General features: G+C 45.9%; 1 protein-coding gene across 3 annotated transcripts in view; it reads left to right on the top strand.

Annotated features, from left to right (window-relative positions):
• The first annotated feature begins 433 nt into the window (after positions 1–433).
• Positions 434–21,496, top strand: part of tmem98 (transmembrane protein 98) — a 73,290-nt gene continuing 52,227 nt past the window's right edge. Inside the window, exon 1 of one of the 3 annotated variants that reach the window (XM_033035435.1) lies at positions 434–564. The gene's annotated coding sequence lies outside the window, so the exon portion shown is untranslated. Of the gene's footprint in view, positions 565–15,810; positions 15,832–21,496 lie in introns of those variants that run through there. The other 2 variants (XM_033035434.1, XM_033035436.1) reach the window with 2 other exon arrangements.

Consider the following 21,496-nt stretch of genomic DNA (forward strand, 5'->3'; position numbering starts at 1 on the left):
ACCAACCTGAAACATCACCTATCCAGGAGATGTGTGCGGCCAGTATTTTACATGGAGAATACACGAGTGAGTGGCAGGAAGACGCTGCCAGAGGTGGTGGTGGAGGCAGATACAACGATGGAGTATCAGATGGCAGATGGCAGATAGTGGTGGAGGTGATAGTCTGATGATAGGTCTCAACCCAAAACATCTGCAGAGATGCTGCCTGACCTGCTGAGTTACGCCAGCATTTTGTGTCTACCTCAGGCTTGTAGTTGTGTGTTCATAACAATCGCACCGTGCAGATGTGAGTGTGGGGAGTTAATGAGAAACATACTGTCGTGCTGCAGCACAGAGCGGAGGGAGAGTTTACACAGCTGGAACGTCGTGTGTGTGGGGGAAGGGGGAGCGAGTGCAGATGTACTTCATGGAGTTGCTCAGCACTGTGGGGGGGAGGAGCAAACTCTGATCCTATTAAAGGCATTAGCAACATTCCAGGGTACCTCATTCTCCCTCTGTACCACTTCCTGCCTCTGGTCTGGATCCCTTCCCAGCCATGTAACTAAGTGTGTGCCTTACAGTGGGGTGAGTACCATGCTGAAGCGTAAGTGTAGACGCTCGCTGTCTGTTCTAGGGTCAGGGGCAGCGCTGTGTGCCGTTCTTGCTGCTCAATATTGACGGGCAGCAGGAATTCTTCAGCGTTGCCGAATGTTGTCTGCTTATAGTCTGTTAACTCGGGGCCCCGGGCGGCTTCTGTCAAACGCGGGCAGACCCTCTGGAACTTCTTCACAGATGCCCCCGAGGTGGGAAGTTGTCTGGTGTGATCGTTCGCTCGGAGCGGGAGGGTTGCAACTCTGCCGGGGCTGATCTGTGGCGGTCCGGCTAGGTGGGTCGGAAGGGGTCATTGTATTGAAGGGGAATGAAGGGGCGTGAAGTCTGGCGCCGGCCAATTTCACCAGCACCCCCCCCCCCCCCCCCCCCCCCCCACACACACATATTCTCAGCGAAAGACGAAGACTTCTTTGAGTTTTAAAAAGGTTTGAAGATTTGATCTTCAAACTCCCTTTTCCTCTGCTGATCAAAGGTCCCTCCAGCATATTAAGGAAATGACAAATTTCGTTATACGATACGATAGAATTTTATTTATCCCAGGAGGGAAATTGGTCTGCAAACAGTCATAAAACACAAGGTACATGAAATTAAAGTGACGAGTAGAAAGGATTGGGGATGTGAGTCAGCCTCAGTCTACTCCATGGCAGAAGGGGGAGTAGTTGTCCAGTTTGATGGCCAAAGGGAAGAAGGATCGCCTGTGGCGTTCTGTGCTGCATCTTGGTGGAACCAGTCTGTTTCTGAAGGTGCTCCTCAGGTTGACCAGTGTGTCATGGAGGGGGTGAGCTGTATTGTCCAGGATGCTCCGCAGTTTGAGGAGCATCTTCCCCTCTAGCATCTGCATTTATTGAGAGACAGCTCCTGAGATATGAGGGGAGGTTACAGGATCTCACTGTGAACCTCTGTTGTCAGAGGGTGGCTTTAGTATCACGGGCAGGTTGGTCGGGTCTTTGGTCTCACTGACATTGGGTGGAAAGCCCATCCTCGCATTTCCTTCAGTGAATGGGTTGACGATGAATGCAGTCCTCCTGTTAGTGTGTACAAACTACAAGAGGGCTGTGTGTACATTGATGAACTACAAGAGATGCAGCGTGGCCCATCGGCACCTTCCCACACTAACTTCAACCATGTGATCGACAGATGTGTGGACATTGTGGGAGCCGTGTGGAATTGGGGACATGGAGCTGAGGTAGAAACCAGGCACTATCTTGATGAAAGCCACAAAGTGCTGGAGTAGCTCAGAGGGTTAGGCAGCATCTCTGGAGAACATGGATAGGTGACATTTCTGGTTGGGATCCCTCTTCAGACTCGGAAGTCTAAAGAAGGGTCCCGACCCGAGACGTCATCTATCCATGTACCCTAGAGATGCTGCCTGACCTGCTGAATTACTCCAGTATTTTGTGTCTATTCTTGGTAAACCGGCCTCTGCAGTTCCTTGTTTCACAATCTTGATGAGTTGAGTTGGTTCAGCCAGGTGACTGGGCTCCTGCTACGAATCCTTCCTTGGACCAAAAAAGCAGGGATCCTATTCAGCGCCTGGCTCAGACCAGCCAGACATAATTCTGAGCAGTAACGGTGTAGGTATTCACTGAGCTCCACGATGCTGCCTTTCCCCAGGGTGCAGATTACAGTGGAGCTGAGCTAACATTCACCATTCACCACCTTTGATCAGGGAGTCTGAGATCAGTTGTAGCATCCTTAATGTGACCTCATCAGAGATCAGTTGTCAACACACATGGCGGCACGGTGGCGCAGCGGTAGAGCTACTGCCTTACAGCGCTATAGACCCGGGATCGATTCCGACAACGGGTGCTGTCTGCACAGAGTTTGTACCTTCTCCCTGTATGGGTTTTCTCCGGGATCTCCGGTTTCCTCCCACACTCCAAAGACATACAGGTGTGTAGATTAATTGGCTTGGTGTAAATGTAAATTGTCCCTAGTACGTGTAGGACAGCGTAGGTGTGCAGGAATCGCTAGTCGGAGCGGACTTGGTGGGCCAAAGAGCCTATTTCTGTGCTGTATATCTAAACTAAACTAAACCCCATCTGCCACACCCTCTTCTAGCTGCTACTGTCGGGCAGGGGGTAGAGAAGCCTGATCTCCAACACCACCATGTTCAGGAACAGTTGCTTTCCTGCAACTATCAGGGTCTTGAACTGACCTACAGAACCATAATCCTAAAAAGAAATAACAATGTGCTGAAGGGAGACAAAAATGCTGGAAAAAACTCGGCGGGTGAGGCAGCATCTATGGAGTATCTGAAGAAGGGTCTCGACCCGAAACATCACCTATTCCTTCGCTCCATAGATGCTGCCTCACCCGCTGAGTTTCTCCAGCATTTTAGTCTACCTTTGAATTTTCCAGCATCTGCAGTTCTTTCTTTAACAAAGTGCTGAGGTAACTCAACAGATCACACAACATCTCTGGGATAAACCAGCATCTGCAGTTCCTTGTGAACCGTGATCCGATCTCAGCAACGGAACATTCCAGACCAACTCCTGCACTGCCAGTGACTTGTTTACTAATTGAGTATTTTTGCACTCATATTTTGCATTTTGCTATCTTCTTTTTCATTGTTGTAGAATTTATGTATAATGTAGATGCAAGGAACTGCTGATACTGATGTAGATAAAAACACACAAAGTGCTGGAGTAACTCAGCAGCTCAAGCAGCATTTCTGGAGAACATGGATAGTTGGTGTTTCCGATCGAGACCTTCTTCAGGCTTCTTCTGGTGCTTGACCAGCTGAGTTACTCCAGCACTTTGTGTCTTTCAATGTTCATACTGTTGTGTTGGAAGCCACCCAAGCAGAATACAAGGTGCTTCAGTTGTGTGTGGTCTCACTCAGCAATAAAGGAGGCCCAGGACAAAAAGTTCAGTTTGGGAAGGGGAGTTAAATGGTTCGCAACTGGGAGCCCTTGGCAAAGCGAATGCGTGCTTGGTGAAACAGTCGGCGAGCCTAGGCTCTGTAGAGGAGGCCACATCGGGAGCATGGAATGCAGGTTAGAGGAGTTGCAGGTGAACCTCTGTCTCACCTGAGTCTGCTGTGGTCCTTGGATAGATGTGAGGGAGGACGTTTAGTTTCGAGTTTCAGCGTGGAAACAGGCCCTTCGGTCCACCAAGTCCTTGCCGACCAGCGATCCACGCACACTAACACTATCCTGCACACACTAGGGACAATTCTACATTCATACCAAAGCAATTAACCTACAGACATGTACTTCTTTGGAGTGTGGGAGGAAACTGAAGATCTCGGAGAATACCCATGCAGGTCACGGGGAGAACATACAAACTCCATACAGACAGCACCTGTAGTCGGGATTGAACCCGGGTCTCTGGCACTGCAAGTGTTGTAAGGCAGCAACTCTACTGCTGCGCCACCGTGCCGTGGTATAGGGACAGGTGTTACAGCTTCTGCGGTTGCAGGGGAAAGTTTCTGGGGAGCGGGTGGTTTGGGTAGGAAGGATGAGTGAAGCAAGGAGTTGAGGAGGGAACAGTCTTTGCGGGAAGCAGAAAGGGATGGAGATAGGAAGATGTGACTGGTGGTGGGATCACATTGAAGATGGCAGACATGTCAGAGAAATATATGTGGAGGTTGGTGGGGTGAAAGTTAAAGCCAGGGGAATACTATGCCTGTTCTGTCTGGGGAGAGGGAAAGCAAAAGCTGAACTATGGAGCACAGAGGAGACACAGGTGAGGGACCCATCTATGACAGGTGCGGAGAAATTGGCTAAAGAAAGACATCTCGGATATCCTAAAATGGAAATGGACAAATTTAATGTAGGGAATAGCATCTTTCCCAGATGCAAGTGGGAGGAGGTATATTCCAGATAGCTGTGGGAGTTAGTGGGCTTATAGTAGCTAGATACAAAATGCTGGAGTAACTCAGCAGGGCATGCAGCATCTCTGGATAGAAGGAAAGGGTGACGTTTTGGGTCGAGACATTTCTCCAGACTGGGAGTCAGGGGAGAGGGAGACACAGAGATATGGAAGAGTAAAGTGTGAAAACAACACATCAAAGGGGACGTAGATCAAGGAAAATGTCGAATAGATAATTGTTAGCTGGGGAAGGTCTTCTTCTTATTGAGTCCACCACACAAGATCAGAAGTTGTTCAACCAGAGCTGAATACACTTCTTGGCATCTGCATACAATGGTGTCTGTCTTGTCGCTTCTTGTGCATGGTGGTGGTAAGATTGGTAGAAACAGGGCCGTGACGTGAACGCTCTTTCCTTGACCGCTAGGGGAAGGTGACATTGAAGCAGGAAATTTATTCAGGAACTAGGATGGAAGAGGGATGGAGAGAGAGGGAAAGCAAGGGTTACTTGACGTCAGAGAAGTAGATATCAGTCGATAGTCTGTCCGCTGTGATGGTTAGTTACCTAAAGTTGGAGAATTCAATAACTGCACTGACATAATGGTGTTCCCGGTGAGCTATCCTGGGGAGAATATGAGGTGCTTTTCCTCCAATTTGCGTGTGGCTTCACTCTGGCAATGGAGGAGGCCCAGGATAGAAAGGTCCACATGAGAATGGGAAGGGGTGTTAAAATGGTTAGCAACCAGGAGAGTCGCTGGACCGAGTGCAAGTGTTCGTCAAAACAGTTGACTTGTCTACACTTGGTCTCGCTGATGTACAGGAGGCCACAACGGGACCACCGGAAACAGTAAATAAGTTTTGAGGATGTGCGCGTAAACCTCTGTCTCACCTGGAAGGACTGCTGGGGTCCCTAGATAGAGGCGAGCGAGGAGGTCTAGAGATAGGTGTCACATCTCCTGCAGTTGCTGGGGAAAGTACCTGGGGAGGGGCTTGGGTGGGAAAGGATGAGTTAACCAAAGAGTTGTGGAAGCAATGATCTCTGTGGAAGGGGTGGGGATGGGAAGGTGTGATTGATGGTGGGGTCACATTGAAGGTGGAAACCCATGTGAATTGTCAGTAGGTTAATGGGTAATCGTAGCATGCAGGGCTAAGCCAAACAAGACCGAAGATAAAAGTCTTGATCCACAATCTGCACCAAATAAATGGATCTCAATTAGGACAACATATCACTGGGAGAATCAAAAACCTGTGGCCATAGATTTACAGAGGACAAGGATTTAAAAGGGTCCTGAGAGACAACTTTTTCCACAGAGATAGAAATATATGAAATGAGCTGCCAGAGAAAGTGGTTGAGGCAGGTAGAACATCACTTGAAATACATTTGGACAGGTTTATGGATAGGAATGTTAAGAGAGATGTGGGTTAAATACAGGCAAATGGAATTAACTTAGATAAGCTCAGCGCGACACAGTGGTGCAGCGGTAGAGTTGCTGCCTTATGGTGCCAGAGACCTGGGTTTGATCCTGACTGCGGGTGCTGTCTGTACGGAGTTTGCATGTTCTCCCTGTGGCCACGTTGGTTTTCTCCAGGTGCTCTGGTTTCATGTGAAAGGAGCAGAAAAAGGCCATTCGGCCCATCAAGTCTACTCCTCCAATCATGGCTGATCTATCTCTCTATCTCTTCCTCCTAACCCCATTCTCCTGCCTTCTCCCCATAACCCCTGTCACCCATACTAATCAAGAATCTATCTATCTCTGCCTTAAATATATCCACTGATTTTGTCTCCACAGCCTTCTGTGGCGAAGAATTCCTCCCACATTCTAAATACGTGCAAGTGTTGAGGTTAATTGGATTTTGTAAATTGTCTTTTGTGTGTACAATAGAACTAATGTGTGGGTGATCGTTGGTGGGCATGGACTCGGAGGGCCGAAGGGCCTGTTTCCATGCTATATCTCTAAAACGCACGTATTGGCATTGACGAGTTGGTCCGAAAGGTCTGTGACTAAAGTATTGGTCTATAAAGTTATGGTATACACACCACTATATTCTGATTCATTCAGCCTGGACATTCCCATTCCTGACTCCCGCCCATAACCCAACAGGCAGGCAGCCGCGAGTACGGACACTGTGGGAAGAACAATGAAATCCTCCACAACAGGGTAGGCTGTTCTCCATCACACCTGATGCCAAAGTAGAGGAAGCTGTGTAACAATAGAGACAGGTGAGAAACAATGTGAAAACTCAGACCCATTTGCTCTAACTTTTCTAAGGTTATTTCAATACTGGAATTCAGACTTGAATATTGAGCATTGTCAGTGGCGATTTACTATTTTGATGAAAGCAGGAACTGGAAGCTGCAGGCCAGTCAGTCATCATCAGGTGTGGATGGTTACTGGGGTTTAAGCTTGGGGCCATAGTGACTGATTACTGGGGACAAATGCAGTCTGATCCAATTGTCGTCCAAAACACAGACTGATCAGTCAGCGTGAGCACCAGATAATCGATCGGTGTGTGGAAAGATCATTCCATTAGCCTGGGTACTGAGTAATCAGAGAGTCAGTGTGGTTACAGGTGACCACAGCCAGTGTGGGTACAGGTGGTCAGTGTGACATAGACATGGACATAGAAAATAGGTGCAGGAGGAGGCCATTCGGCCCTTCGAGCCAGCACCGCCATTCATTGTGATCATGGCTGATCGTCCCCAATCAATAACTCGTGCCTGCCTTCTCCCCATATCTCTTGATTCCACTAGCCCCTAGAGCTCTATCTAACTCTCTCTTAAATCCATCCAGTGATTTGGCCTCCACTGCCCTCTGTGGCAGGGAATTCCACAAATTCACAACTTTATTCACAAAGTTTTTTCTCACCTCAGTCTTAAATGGCCTCCCCTTTATTCTAAGACTGTGGCCCCTGGTTTTGGATTCACCCAACATTGGGAACATATTTTCTGCATCTAGCTTGTCCAGTCCTTTTATAATTTTATATGTTTCTATAAGAACCCCCTCATCCTTCTAAACTCCAGTGAATACAAGCTTTTCAATCTTTCCTCATATGACAGTCCCGCCATCCCAGGGATCAATCTCGTGAACCTACGCTGCACTGCCTCAATCACAAGGATGTCCTTCCTCAAATTAGGAGACCAAAACTGTACACAATACTCCAAATGTGGTCTTACCAGAGCCCTATGCAACTGCAGAAGAACCTCTTTACTCCTATACTGAAATCCTCTAGTTATGAAGGCCAACATTCCATTAGCTTTCTTCACTGCCTGCTGTAGCTGCGCGCCAACTTTCAGTGACTGGTGTACAAGGACACCCAGGTCTCGCTGCACCTCCCCCTTACCTAACTTAACCCCATTGAGATAATAATCTGCCCCCTTGTTTTTGCCGCCAAAGTGGATAACCTCACATCTATATTACTAAAAGTCTGATCTTGACTGCTTTTGGCTTGCTGTGGTGTGATTTCCGAGAGAACGCAGCCACTTATGGCCGTCATATTTGGCCACCTCGCTCAGAGCCCCCCTCCGCCTTCCGGGACCGGAGGATTTTTCCCATCGATTAATAATCAGAGGGATATTAATGTTTTAAATAAATCCCCATTCTCTCTGCTGCCCCCCCTCACTCAGTCTCTGCCAGACCCAGGAAGCGAGAGGGTCACGGCTCTCTGAGCTGCGAATAACACTGAACGCACGTCTACTCCACGGTGAGTCCCCTCGCTGCGGCTGGAAGGTGGCTGCTGCCTAATTGTTTGCCTCGCCTTTTTAACAAGTTTGTGTTCACAAAATGTATTTTGGTTGTCGGGTGGCTGCTGCCCAATTGTTTGCCTCGCCTTTTTAACAAGTTTGTGTTCACAAAATGAATTTTGGTTGTCGGGTGGCTGCAGCCAAATTGTTTGCCTTGGCTTGGCTTTTAAAGTCATTGCAAGTTGGCTGCCAGCCCAATAATCCATTCGGCCCACAATGTCTATACTAGCCCTCTGGAAACCAGTACCTTTGGCCCGCGTAATGCTGGGACCCAACGGGTCCCACTTAGTCTAGTTTATTTATATAATACTGCATCTGCCAAGCATCTGCCCACTCACTCAACCTGTCTAGGTCACCCTGCAACCTCCTAACATCCTCTTCACAGTTCACGCTGCCACCCAGCTTTGTGTCATCTCGGAGGCACTCTCCAAACTCTCTTTCTTGGGGTCCTGAACCAACCTGATTTTCCCAGTCTACCTGCATATTGAAATCCCCCATCACCACAGTGGCATTACCTTTGATACAGTGTGGTTACAGGTGTTTAAGAAGGAACTGCAGATGCTTGAAAATCGAAGGTCCCCAAAAATGCTGGAGAAACTCAGTGGGTGAGGCAGCATCTATGGAGCGAAGGAAATAGGCAAAGTTTTGGGTCGAGACCCTTCTTCAGACTGATGTGAGGGTGGGGGGGAGGGACGGGAAGAAGAAAGCATTGGTACAGGTGATCACAGAGAGTTGGCCTGGAGTTGTCAAGCTGTTGTCCCATGGCACTAGTCTTGTTGAGCTTTTGAGATGTGGCTTGGTTGGTAGATAGGATGTTGACAATGTCTATGAGGACTGTCATAAGGTCATAAGTAATAGGAGCATAATTAGGCCTTTCAGCCCATCAAGTCCATCTGCCATTCAGTCATGGTTGATCTATCTCCCCTTCCTAACCCCATTCTCCTGCCTTCTCCCCATAACCCCTGACTCCTGAACTAATCAAAAATCCATCTATTTCTGCCTTAAAAATGTCCATTGACTTCGCCATAGCCGTCTGTGGCAAAGAATTCCACAGATTCACCACCCTCTGACTAAAGCAATTCCTTCTCATCTCCTTCCTAAAAGAACATACTATAATTCTGAGGCTATGACCCCTAGTCCTAGATTCCCCCACTCGTGGAAACATCCACTCCACATCCACTCAGTCCAAGCCTTTCACTATTCTGTACGTTTCAATGAGGAACCCCCTCATTCTTCTAAATTCCAGTGAGTACAGGCCCAGTGTCATCCAACACTCATCATAAGTTGACCCACTCATTCCTGGGATCATTCTCGTAAACCTCCGCTGGACCCTCTCAGGGCCAGCACATCCTTCCTCAGATATGGTATCCAAAATTGCTCACAATACTCCAAATGTGGCTTTACCACCGCCTTGTAGAGCCTCAACATTACATCCCAGTTTTTGTATACAAGCCCTCTTGAAATAATTGCTAGCATTGTGTTTGCCTTCGTTACTGCCAGTTAGACTTGCAGATTAACCTTTTGGGAATCCTGCACCAGCACTCCCAAGTCTCTTTGCACCTCAGATTTCTGGATTCTCTCTCCATTTAGAAAATAGTCTACGTCTTTATTCCTACTACCAAAATGCATGAGTCCACACTTTGCTACACTATATTCCATCTGCCACTTCTCTGCCCACTCTCCCAACCTGTCCAAGTCCTTCTGCAGAGTTCCTGCTTTTTCTACACTGCCTGCCACTCCACCTATTTTTGTATCATCTGCAAACTTGGCCTCAAAGCCTTCAATCCCCTCATTCAAACAATTAATATACAACATGAAGAGTAGCGACCCCAGCACCGACCCCTGCGGAACTTAGCTAGTCACTGGAAGCCAACCAAAAAAAGCCCAATTTATTGCCACTCTTTACCAACCAGCCAACCCACTATCCATGCTATCCATTTGTCCTTTGATACCATGGGCTCGCATCTTCCTTAGCAGCCTCTCGAATGGCACCTTATCAAAGGCTTTCTGAAAAGAAAGGACTGTGAGGAAGAACTTCCTACAATTCAGTCCTACTGAACCGAAAGAATGGTCTATGTGCTTGTTATTTTAGGTAACGATGAGGTCGAGTTTGCTAATTATCTGGGTGGTTGTTAGTAATGATTGGAGTGCACTGACTGAAATATTACCCAGCGTAAATGTAGATGGGTTGGCGAGTCAGTTTGCTGATGACAACAAAACTGGAGGAGTTGCAGACAGTGAGGAGGGCTGTCAGATGATACAGCCGGATATGGACCAACTGCAGAAATGGGCAGAGGAATGGCAGATGGAGTTTAACCTGAGCAAATGGGAGGTGTTGCACATTGGGTGGTTGAATGTAGGGGGGAGTATACAGTTCATGGCAAGACCCTAAACTTCATTGATGTGCAGAGGGATCTTGGAGTCCAAGTTCATATCTCACTAAAGGTGGCAGCACAAGTAATTACAATAGTAATGAAGGAGTATGCTATGCTTGCCTTCATTGCTAGGTGCCTTGAGAAAATGAGTCAGGAAGTCATAATGCAGCTCTATATGATTTTGGTTAGGGCGCATTTGGAGTATTGTGTACAGTTCTGATCGCCCCATTACAGGAAAGATGTGAAGAGTTTGGAGAAGGGTGCAGAGGATGTTTAACAGAATGCTGACTGGATTAGAGGTCTCAGCAACAGGGAGAGGTTGAATACACTTGGATTGTTTCTCTGGAACTCTGGAGGTTGAGGGGAGGTTTGATAGAATTATATAAAATTAGGATAGGCATAGATAGGATAGACAGTAAGAACCTTATTCCCAGATAGAAATGCCCAACACTAGAGGGCATGGCTATAATGTGAAAGGGGGACAGTTCAATGGAGATGTGCGGGACAAGTGGTGGGGGGCTGGAACGCATTGTCAGGGGTGATGGTGGAGGTAGACACGATAGTGACCATTATGTGTAAGTGCAGGGAATAGAGGGATAGGGGGTCATGTGCAGGTAGAGGAGAGCAGCTTAACTGCATTGTGTTCGACACAAACATTGATGGCCGTAAGGCCCGTTCCTGCACTTTACTATTCATTCTCAAGCACTTGGAAGTGATGGTACAAAGCCAAAATTGGAGGTTTGCACAGGACAATAAGCTGGGAGACACAGTAAGCTGCAAGCCAGGAAAGACCATAGACTGTAATTGGACAATGTTAAGGTAGGTGGATTTTGATGATGGAAGCTTTGGATGAAATGTTGACAAATCAATGTAATGAGTGTCTGGTGTGCCGATGATCCAAGACATGGATCAAGTGCTGGAGAACAAGCATGGAAGTGGTGCTTCACTTATGCGAGCGTTTAAAGGCTTGGATAGAGTGAATGTGGAGAGGATGTTTCCACTTGTAGGATCACCGGCCATAGGTTCAGAATAAAATAACGTTATTTTTGAAAGGAGATGAGGAGGAATTTCTTCAGTCAGAGGGTGGTGAATCTGTGGAATTCATTGCCACAAACAACTGTGGAGGTCAAGTCAATGGATATTTTTAAATTGCAGAGATTGACAGATTCTTGATTAGTACAGGTGCCAGGGGTTATCGGGAGAAGGCTGGAGAATGTGGTTTAAGAGGAAAAGATACATCAGCCATGATTGAATGGTGGAGTAGACTTGATGGGCCGAATGGCCTAATTCTGCTCCTAGAACACGAACTTGTGATGTTTAGCTTAACTATATCTCAGGTACTGTTTTCAGTGTGGATAGTGCATCAGAAAGTGTACAGTGGCGTTGCAGAGAATCCAGTACAGATTCATCTCTTTGAAACCAGGGTTTAAAGGGTTAAATTGTGAAAATAAATGCCTGATTTACGTCCTCTAGTGTTTGTGATTAGAGGTTGGGCAAGTTAAGATGCAATTAAGACAATAAAAAGGATTCAGTACAAAGGTTGAGTTACATTCAATATACATTCTTCCCAAGAATTAAGTTACCATGCATAATATAAACACGCAGCCATTTCCTGCTTGTCATATAGATATGGTGAGGAGAAGCAAACTGTGATTAAAACCATGATTTACACTGCAGGTTTACACAAGCCTCTGGTCTCTATGGAGAACCGGCTATTAGTTCTGGGTGTTCTAGAGATGGGGGGCTGCAGTTTAACTTACCGTTCACTTCATCAGACTCAAATGATTTTATATCTAAGTCAAAACCCTGTAAAATCTTTAGATAGTTTGTGGGCAATCCTTTACAATTTCTGTTTATGCTTTCAACAATATGAAACACACCAATTTCAACAACTCTCTCAATATCTCTCAACACAAATTGAGAGATTTAAGGTGAGGGGGGAAGATTTAATTGGAACCTGAGGGGTAACTTTTTCACGCAAAGGGTGGTGGGGGTATGGAACGAGTTGCCGGAGGAAGTAGTTGAGGCAGGGACTATCCCAATATTCAAGAAACATTTAGGCAGGTACGTGGATAGGACAGGTTTAGATGGATATGGGCCAGGCACAGGCAGGTAGGCCTAGTACAGATGGGACCAGGACCAGAACCAGGGGTCACAGTTTAAGAATATTGGGTAGACCATTTAGGACTGAGATGAGGAAAAACTTCTTCACCCAGAGAGTTGTGAATCTGTGGAATTCTCTGCCACAGAGGCAATGGATGCCAATTCACTGGATGTTTTCAAGAGAGAGTTAGATTTAGCTCTTAGGGTTAAGGGAGTCAAGGGATATGGGCGAAAAGCAGGAACAGGGTACTGATTTTAGATGATCAGCCATGATCATATCATGGTTGCTGGCTCGAAGGGCCGAATAGCCTACTCCTGCACCTATTTTTTTGTTTCTACGTTTCTATGACATATAGGTCGGTGTGGGCAAGTTGAGCCGAAGGGCCTGTATCCACACTGTAAGACTCTATGACTCGAATTGACATCTGGTGAGTCCCACACTAAATAAAATAGCAACAATACTGGCAGCAGTTGGTCATAGAGACATAGCAACAAACTATGTCCATTTGTCTTATAAATGCTGTTATAGTACCTGCATCAACTACCTCCTCTGGTATTGTTTTCCATAAACGAACCACCCTTTTAGTGAAAAAGTTGCTCCTCAGGTCGCCATTAAATCTTTCTCCTCTCACCGTAAACTGCTGGAATAAACATCTGTCCATGCTGTGCTGCAATAAACATCTGTTTGTACAAAGCTGGAAGAAATTGTTGTCTGAGCTGGGATAACCTGTCTGTGCAAAGGTGGAATACCAGCTGTCCCAGTCTAGTCTCTTGTAATTGAAGAGGCAGGCCATGCAGTGACTCCCTAATAGAGCAGACAAAATAAATCTCCCCAGTGCAAACCAAGTGATCCTCCTCACACTCCATTCCTAATATCAAGAGAGTCAATAAATAATCAGGTAGGAGGAGTCAAGTGCCACATCCGACTGGATAAAGCAACCTGCTCTTGTGTTAATATGAGGAGGTAAATCACTGCTCCAATTGTAGCTTACTACGCCATTTTTATATTTCTTGATGTGTGTGCCTTGTTTAACAACCTCCACTTAAACTAGACTTACTAAGATGATCTCCACCCTGCAGGTCTATGCTGCCATGTGCACCTTAATGTCTCTTGTGAGATCATGAAACTTCTTTCATCATTGCCCCATTATGTGAAGATTCTTAGTGGACACCACTTAATCACCTCATGTCAGGTTGTACTTGGGTGCCCCGGCCAACCTCACTCAGAGAACCATTCTCCTGGCACCTAACACATGACGCTGGACTTGTATGTTGCTTTAAGTGATAGTGAGATCTGTTTCCCTCTCCTCTTGTACCTTTCCAAGTCTGTCAAATTGTGAAATGGCAATGTGTTGCTACCAGAGGAATATATGACAGGATTTGACAGGTTAGATGCAGTGTGGATATTTCCCCTGACTATGTGTCTCATACATAGTTTCAGAATAAGGGGCAGTTCATTTATGAATGTTGAGGTAAATGTTCGTCAGTCAAGATGCCGGCATGTGTGGATTTCTCTACTCTGAGGGCCATGGAGTCTCATTGATTGAGTTCATTCAGAACAGAGATCAATAGATTTCTGGGCAATAGGCCTTCAAGTAACATGAGAATAGTGAAGGAAAATGGTTGAGATGGAAGATCAGTTATAACCATATAACCATATAACCATATAACAATTACAGCACGGAAACAGGCCATCTCGACCCTTCTAGTCCGTGCCGAACACATAATCTCCCCTAGTCCCATATACCTGCGCTCAGACCATAACCCTCCATTCCTTTCCCATCCATATAACTATCCAGTTTATTTTTAAATGATAAAAACGAACCTGCCTCCACCACCTTCACTGGAAGCTCATTCCACACAGCTACCACTCTCTGAGTAAAGAAGTTCCCCCTCATGTTACCCCTAAACTTCAGTCCCTTAATTCTCAAGTCATGTCCCCTTGTTTGAATCTTCCCTACTCTCAGTGGGAAAAGCTTTTCCACGTCAACTCTGCTGTCCATGCTGAAGGGTGGATCTTGCTAAAGGGTGGATAGCTCCTGCTCTGCCGTTCCTGTGTGATTTAACCCCTGATGCTGTTCTCTAATTAAATGTGGTGAGATGTATGAAATTGGGTGACATTGGACTGAAAATTATACAGGCCTCGGTTTACAATTTCTTTCTGGAGCTAAAACATCCAAGCACATTTTCAAACTGGATTTTGGCCAATGTCCAATAAATTGCAGGACCCAGGTTGGCACAAAGTCATACAGCACGGAAACAGGCCCTTTGGCCCAACTTGCCCGTGCCGATCAACATGTCTAATTTATACTAGTTCCACCTGCCTGTGTTTGCTTGATATCCCTTTAAACCTTTCCTATCCATGTACCTGTCCAAATGTTTTTTAAATGTTGTGATAATATCTGCCTCAATTACTTCCTCCAGCAGCTGCCACCCTTTGTGTGAAAAAGTTGCTCCTCAGGTTGCTATTAAATCCACCCCGTCACCTTAAACCTATGTCCTTTGTTTCATGATTCTCCAACTCTAGGTAAAGGACTCTGTGTACTTACCCTATCTACACTTCATACGATCTTAAATGCCTCAATAAGATCACCCCTCATCCTCCTGCGCTCCAAGGAACAGAGTCCTAGCTTGCTCAACCTCTCCCTATAGCTCAGGAGTCCTGGCAACATCCTCGTAAATCTCCTCTACACCCTTTCCAGTTTGACAACATCTTTCTTTTAAAAGGGGTGACAAAAACCGATCACAATACTCCAAATGTGATGTTACCAATATCTTGTCCAACTGTAACATGACCTCCCAACTTCTATGCTCTACATCCCCATTTATGAACTCACTTGTGATAAATGTGCACATCTCCTTGCAGTCTAGACCAGCTACAATTTAATTCCTGGACAATTGATGTTTGCACTTCTCAGTATTAGTGTGCAGTACTTCCTGCCTGCCCTGTGTTTGAGGTCTTTTGAAAAATAATTAGTCAAGAAATTCTAAGAGGGACTGAACTAAGTTAAGGCGGTCCAATGATCCGCCTCTGCTGGGAGATGTCGCTGTTTTGTGTAATCATCTTAGTTAGTGATTGGGTCAAATGTCAAACCAAGCCTTCGCTGTTTACTTTCCAAATGATTGGAGCAGGTTTGGAAACAATTGCTCAGGCAAACGGCTTGAGAGAGGATGACAGTGTTTAGGAAGTCTATCCACCGTAGAAAAGTAAGTAAAAGATATTGTGACCGGTGCTCGCAACTTATTCTTCGATTTGTCATTTATCCTTCTTTTTCAAGTTTGTGTGAGATGCCAAACTGAAATCTGTAAAACTGTGAATTGATTGTGGGGGTGGTTACTTGGAGAATAGTTGTATCAAGGACAGGGCATTCAGTGGAAAATAGAACAGTGGCTTTTCAAATACAAATGGGGGGGGAGTGGGAAAGGGGGAAGTCTTTGCCTATGCCTGGAGCAACAAGAGGGAACCATTGTGGGCTTCACCTTTCCTGCATCATCGGTGCTGGCTCTGATTAGTTCTGAACCTTTTCATACCTCTAATTTCCCTCCAGCCTAACTCTCAGTCTGAGGAAAGGTTTCGACACAAAACGTCACAATTCCTTATCTCCAGAGAAGCTCCCTGACCCGTTGAGTTACTCCAGCTTTTTGTGTCTATCTTTGTGTCTATCTTTTTGTGTCTACCTTGGGTGTTCAGCAGTGAACTGGTTTCACCTAATTCTGTAGATCAGCCTTATTACTGAGTGGTCTTATCAACGTGTAACAGCTGAGCAAAGCACATCTACTTGGACACAGTTAGCTGAGGATTCTGCCACAGGGCATGAAGTGATTTCAGTTTTGGTAGCGATGTTACAGTTTGCTCCTCTGTGCATTCTCGTGATCACCACACAGTAAGCTTTGCTCGGAGGCTGGGGTTAGGTTTATTAATGTTGCCCTTACAATGCAGTAAGGGATCCATCCATGGCCTCGTGGGCTCCCTGTAGGAAGTTTGCTAGGACACCGAGTTGTATTCCCACTGATGTCAGTGAGGGGGTGAGTCGGGGAGGAAGGACAGAACAAATGTTTGGGAATACAGTGGTGCAGTGGCAGCTGGCTGACTAGCTGCCTCTCAGTACCAGAGATCAGGGTTCAATCTAGACCTTGTGTATTGCCTGTGTGGAGTTTGCATGTTCTCCCTGTGATCACGTGGGTTTCTCCGGGTGCTCGGGTTTCCTCCCACATCCCAAAGGCATACATGTTTGTAGGTTAATTGGCCTCTGCAAATTGTCCCTAGGTTGGATGTGAAAGTGGAATTACATGGAACTAGTGTCAACGGGTGATCGATGGTGCGTAGACTTGATGGGTTGAAGGACACTGTCCCTTTTAATCAATTTAATCAATCTCAACTCTACCCTTGTTATCTCTCATGAATTCACCCAAAAACTGTCCTAAGTCATTGAAGAAAGTCCACAAGTAAAGCTTGATGTTTTCTGCGATGATAGGCACAAGAAGCTGGAGTAACTCAGCGGGACAAGCAGCATCTCTGGAGAGAAGGAATGGGTGATGTTTCGGGTCAAGACCCTTCTTCAGACTGATCTAATTCTATTTAAACCAGCATCTGGAGTTCCTTCCTACACTTTATGTTTTCTGCCCTTTGTTGAACCTTGGGATAGTATGATGAAGCACAAAGTACCCCCAACACTTGCTGAGGTGAGGGTAGGAGGGGGTCAGAGTTCTCCAGTGGAGTGTTAAGGCAATCGACAATCTCTTGGAGTTTTTTTTCTGCAGATCTATAATGGGCTGGTTTAATTTAGCTTATTGTAGAGACACAGTGTGGAAATAGGCTCTTCAGCCCACTGAGTCCACACCGATTAACAATCACTCGTACATTAGTTCGATGTTATCCCAGTTTTGCACCTTACACACAATACAACAATACAATACAATACAATTTATTGTCATTTGAGCCCCAGTGAGACTCAAACGAAATTTTGTTTCCACAGCCATACAAACAGAGACAATGTCCTACAGACATACACACAATTAAGTTCACACAAACATCCATCACAGTGAACCCACTGTGATGGAAGGCAAAGTCTTTTGGGGGCAATTTACAGAGGACAATTAACCTACAAACCTGCACGCCTTTAGGATGTGGGAGGAAACCAGAGAAAACCCACAGGGAGAACGTGCAAACTCTGTCCAGACAACATCCATAGTCAGGATCAATCCCGGGTCTCTGATGCAGTAAGGCAGCAACTCTACTGCTGTGCCACCATGCTGGTCTCTGTTGAAGCATTAAAACTATTGCCGAGGGATGAATACAGGAAGCTGGATTGGACCATTCACTTTCCTGAGTCTGCCCTGTCATTCCATTGGCTGGTCGGCCTCTAATCTCCCATTAAACACCAATAAAATCCTGAAATGTTCCATGGCCCATTAGAAGAGTTAGATTTCCAATTGTGTGGATAAGTGTTTGCTGATCCCAATGCTACACGATACTTGCAATTTCCTAGTGCCCCATTGTCTGCTTTTCACTCACCAGAGATTATAATTGTGATTAGACACTTCTCCAACTTCTAAGCTCAATGAAATAAAAACTGTGTTCTCCTATTGAATTTCTAAGTCTGGCTGGTAACATTTAGGCAGCACCGTGATGCATTCCGTCTCCAATCGGGCCATGTAATGCAAGAGTGGTTTTTAGCCCCGAACCCAAGCTTTTAGATGATGTTTGACGAATTAAAGGTTCAAATTCCAACTCTTTGTTTCAACTTTTGATAAAACTTGGCATCTCTCTGGACTTCTGACTTTTACATCTTTTATACGCCAAATATTGTTACAATGTGGAAGTGATCATTTGGTCCTTGAAGTTTTTAAAGGAGTAAGCCATGTCTTTTGTACTTAATTCCTCTTATTACTTGATTAAGCACATATCTATTTTCTTTTGCAAAGCTAGGTTTACGTCTGTTTCCATCACTCTGGTTGTGAATTCCAAATAACAGGATGATTTTCCTCATGTCACTTTTGATTCTTTGGCCATCCGCTATTTTTCCCGAGTCCTATGGATCTTACATAGATACATAGAAAATAGGTGCAGGAGTAGGCCATTCGGCCCTTCGAGCCTGCACCGCCATTCAATATGATCATGGCTGATCATCCAAATCAATATCCCATACCTGCCTTCTCTCCATACCCGCTGATCCCTTTAGCCACAAGGGCCACATCTAACTCCCTCTTAAATCTAGCCAATGAACTGGCCTCAACTACCTTCTGTGGCAGAGAATTACACAGATTCACCACTCTCTGTGTAAAAAATGATTTTCTCATCTCGGTCCTAAAAGACTTCACTCTTATCCTTAAACTGTGACCCCTTGTTCTGGACTTCCCCAACATCGGGAATAATCTTCCTGCATCTTGCCTGTCCAACCCCTTAAGAATTTTGTAAGTTTCTATAAGATCCCCCCTCAATCTTCTAAATTCTAGCGAGTACAAACCGAGTCTATCCAGTCTTTCTTCATATGAAAGTCCTGCCATCCCAGGAATCAGTCTGGTGAACCTTCTCTGTACTCCCTCTATGGCAAGAATGTCTTTCCTCAGATTAGGCCAAAACTGTACGCAATACTCCAGGTGTGGTCTCACCAAGACCCTGTACAACTGCAGTAGAACCTCCCTGCTCTTATACTCAAATTATTTTGCTGTGAATCTTGATCCATCCACCAACAGAAACAGCATCTCCTTATTCATGGTGACTATTCATGATTTCGAGCACTTCTATTGTTTCACTTTGCAATCTTCTCTGCTGGTTGATTGAATGATTGAAAGATACAGCAAGGAAACGGGCATCGAGGCTACTAAGTTTACGCTGACCGACGATCAGTCATTCAAACTAGGGGCAATTTACAGAGGATGTTATAGGAAACCAGAGCACCCCGAGGAAACCCACGCAGTCATAGGGAGAATGTGCAAACTGTGTACGAACAGCACCCGTGGACAAGATCAAACCTGGGTCTGGTGCTGTGAGGCAGCAGCTCTACCAGCTCTGCCACTGAGAAGAACACCCCATTCAATCCAAATAACTGAATCCTCCTCTCTGGGAGCTTTCTAGTAACTCTTCTCTGTCCTCTATCGAAGGCTTTCACATCTGAAAGTATATAATGCATAGCTGGATACACTGATCTCGACATTCAATTACATGGCAGTCTTTTCCTGTGTTTAGTGACAGAGGGATCCTTTACCTGTAGCAAAGGACCATTGAAGGACCATTTCCAAGTCATTTGTATTCCAGTAAACCCTCTTTATCACGACCCTCTTTATAACGGGTTTCAGTTATAATGGATGGATCCCCCCACCTTCACTACCGGGTGAGGCTACCAACATCAACCTTGGCCCGTACTGCCGCCCTGGCCATTTGCAGCCAGACCTACCGCCATCATTACTGCCCACAAAGCTTCCTCTGACCCTTACCTGCATTCCGGTCCCCTGTGGGCTGCGGCCATCAATACGACTGTCAATACGACTACATCAATCCTCACCTCTCCCTAGTCAACTCTGTCTGAAGAAGGGTCTCGACCCGGAACGTCACCCATTCCTCCTCTCCAGAGATGCTGCCTGACCCGCTGAGTCACTCCAGTACTTTGTTTCCTTTTGTGTATTAACCAGCATCTGCAATTCTTTTGTTTCTACAACTTATACAATGATACTCTATTACTCGTTAATCCCTTAATCGCTTAGACAATTGACAATAACGGAGAGCATTCCCCATTGTAGTCTGTTTGAACGAGGGTTTCCTGTACTTTGGAAATTCAGCCAGCCACTGCCAAGAACATGTGCGCCTGACATGATCTCTCCTTGAATAGTGGGTAAGGCATTGGGTTAGTGCAGGGAAGTGATGCTGAGGGAGGAGATTGGTCATGATCATACTGAATTACGGAGCAGGCAGGAGCTGCTGGATGGCTGGCTTCTGTCACTATTCCTTACATTATAGATTGATAAAGTTATTGAATCACAGGGTTGCACAGTACAGAAACGGCCCTCTGGCCCGCCATGTTGACCTCTAGAGCTGCTGACCCTGTTGCCCTCTGACACCTCCAGGCTCCACATTTTCAACAATACTAGGGCGGCACGGTGGTGCAACGGTAGATTTGCTGCCTTACAGCATTTACATTGCCAGAGAACTGGATTCAATCTGGATAAGGGTGCTTGTGTGTACAAAGTTTTACCTTCTCCCCGTGACTGCGTGGGATTTCTCTGAGAACTTCGGGTTTGCTCCCACACTCAAAAGACGTTCAGGCTTGCAAGTTAATTGGCTTGGTATAAATGTACCAAAAATGGCCCGAGTGTAGGATAGTGTTAATGTGTGGGGATCGCTGGTTGCAGTGGTCGGTAAGGACTTGGTGGGCCAAAGGGCCTTTTTTCCGCGCTGTATCTCTAAACTAAACAAAACAAGGTCTCTTAACTCTGAAAGCAGCAGACCATAACAGGAATGGCCATTTTGCACAATGTGACATACCGCCATCTAACACATTCATCACAGAAATTGCCAGTCAAATACTCCAGCTGTAGCCGCACTAGTGGATTATTGCTAGACGGGTAATGGGGCTGTCCCACTGTACGAGCTAATTCAAGAGCTCTCCCGAGTTTCCCCTGATTCGAACTCGGAGATTTACGGTAATAGCCGCTCGTAGGTACTCGGGGCTCTCGTGGACATTTTTCAACGTGTTGAAAAATCTTCACGAGTCTTCCCGAGCTTACCGCGTTTCCTGAGTACCTGCCGTAAGCGTTACGAGCCGCTAAGAGACGTCCCGAGCTCCGACGTACCCGCTACGTACATTCTACGTGCTTACCACGAGTTTGATTTTTTTTTAAACTCGGGAGAGCTCTTGAATTAGCTCGTACAGTG

The sequence above is a fragment of the Amblyraja radiata genome, chromosome 16, assembly GCF_010909765.2.
Source record: "Amblyraja radiata isolate CabotCenter1 chromosome 16, sAmbRad1.1.pri, whole genome shotgun sequence".
Taxonomy (NCBI): domain Eukaryota; kingdom Metazoa; phylum Chordata; class Chondrichthyes; order Rajiformes; family Rajidae; genus Amblyraja; species Amblyraja radiata.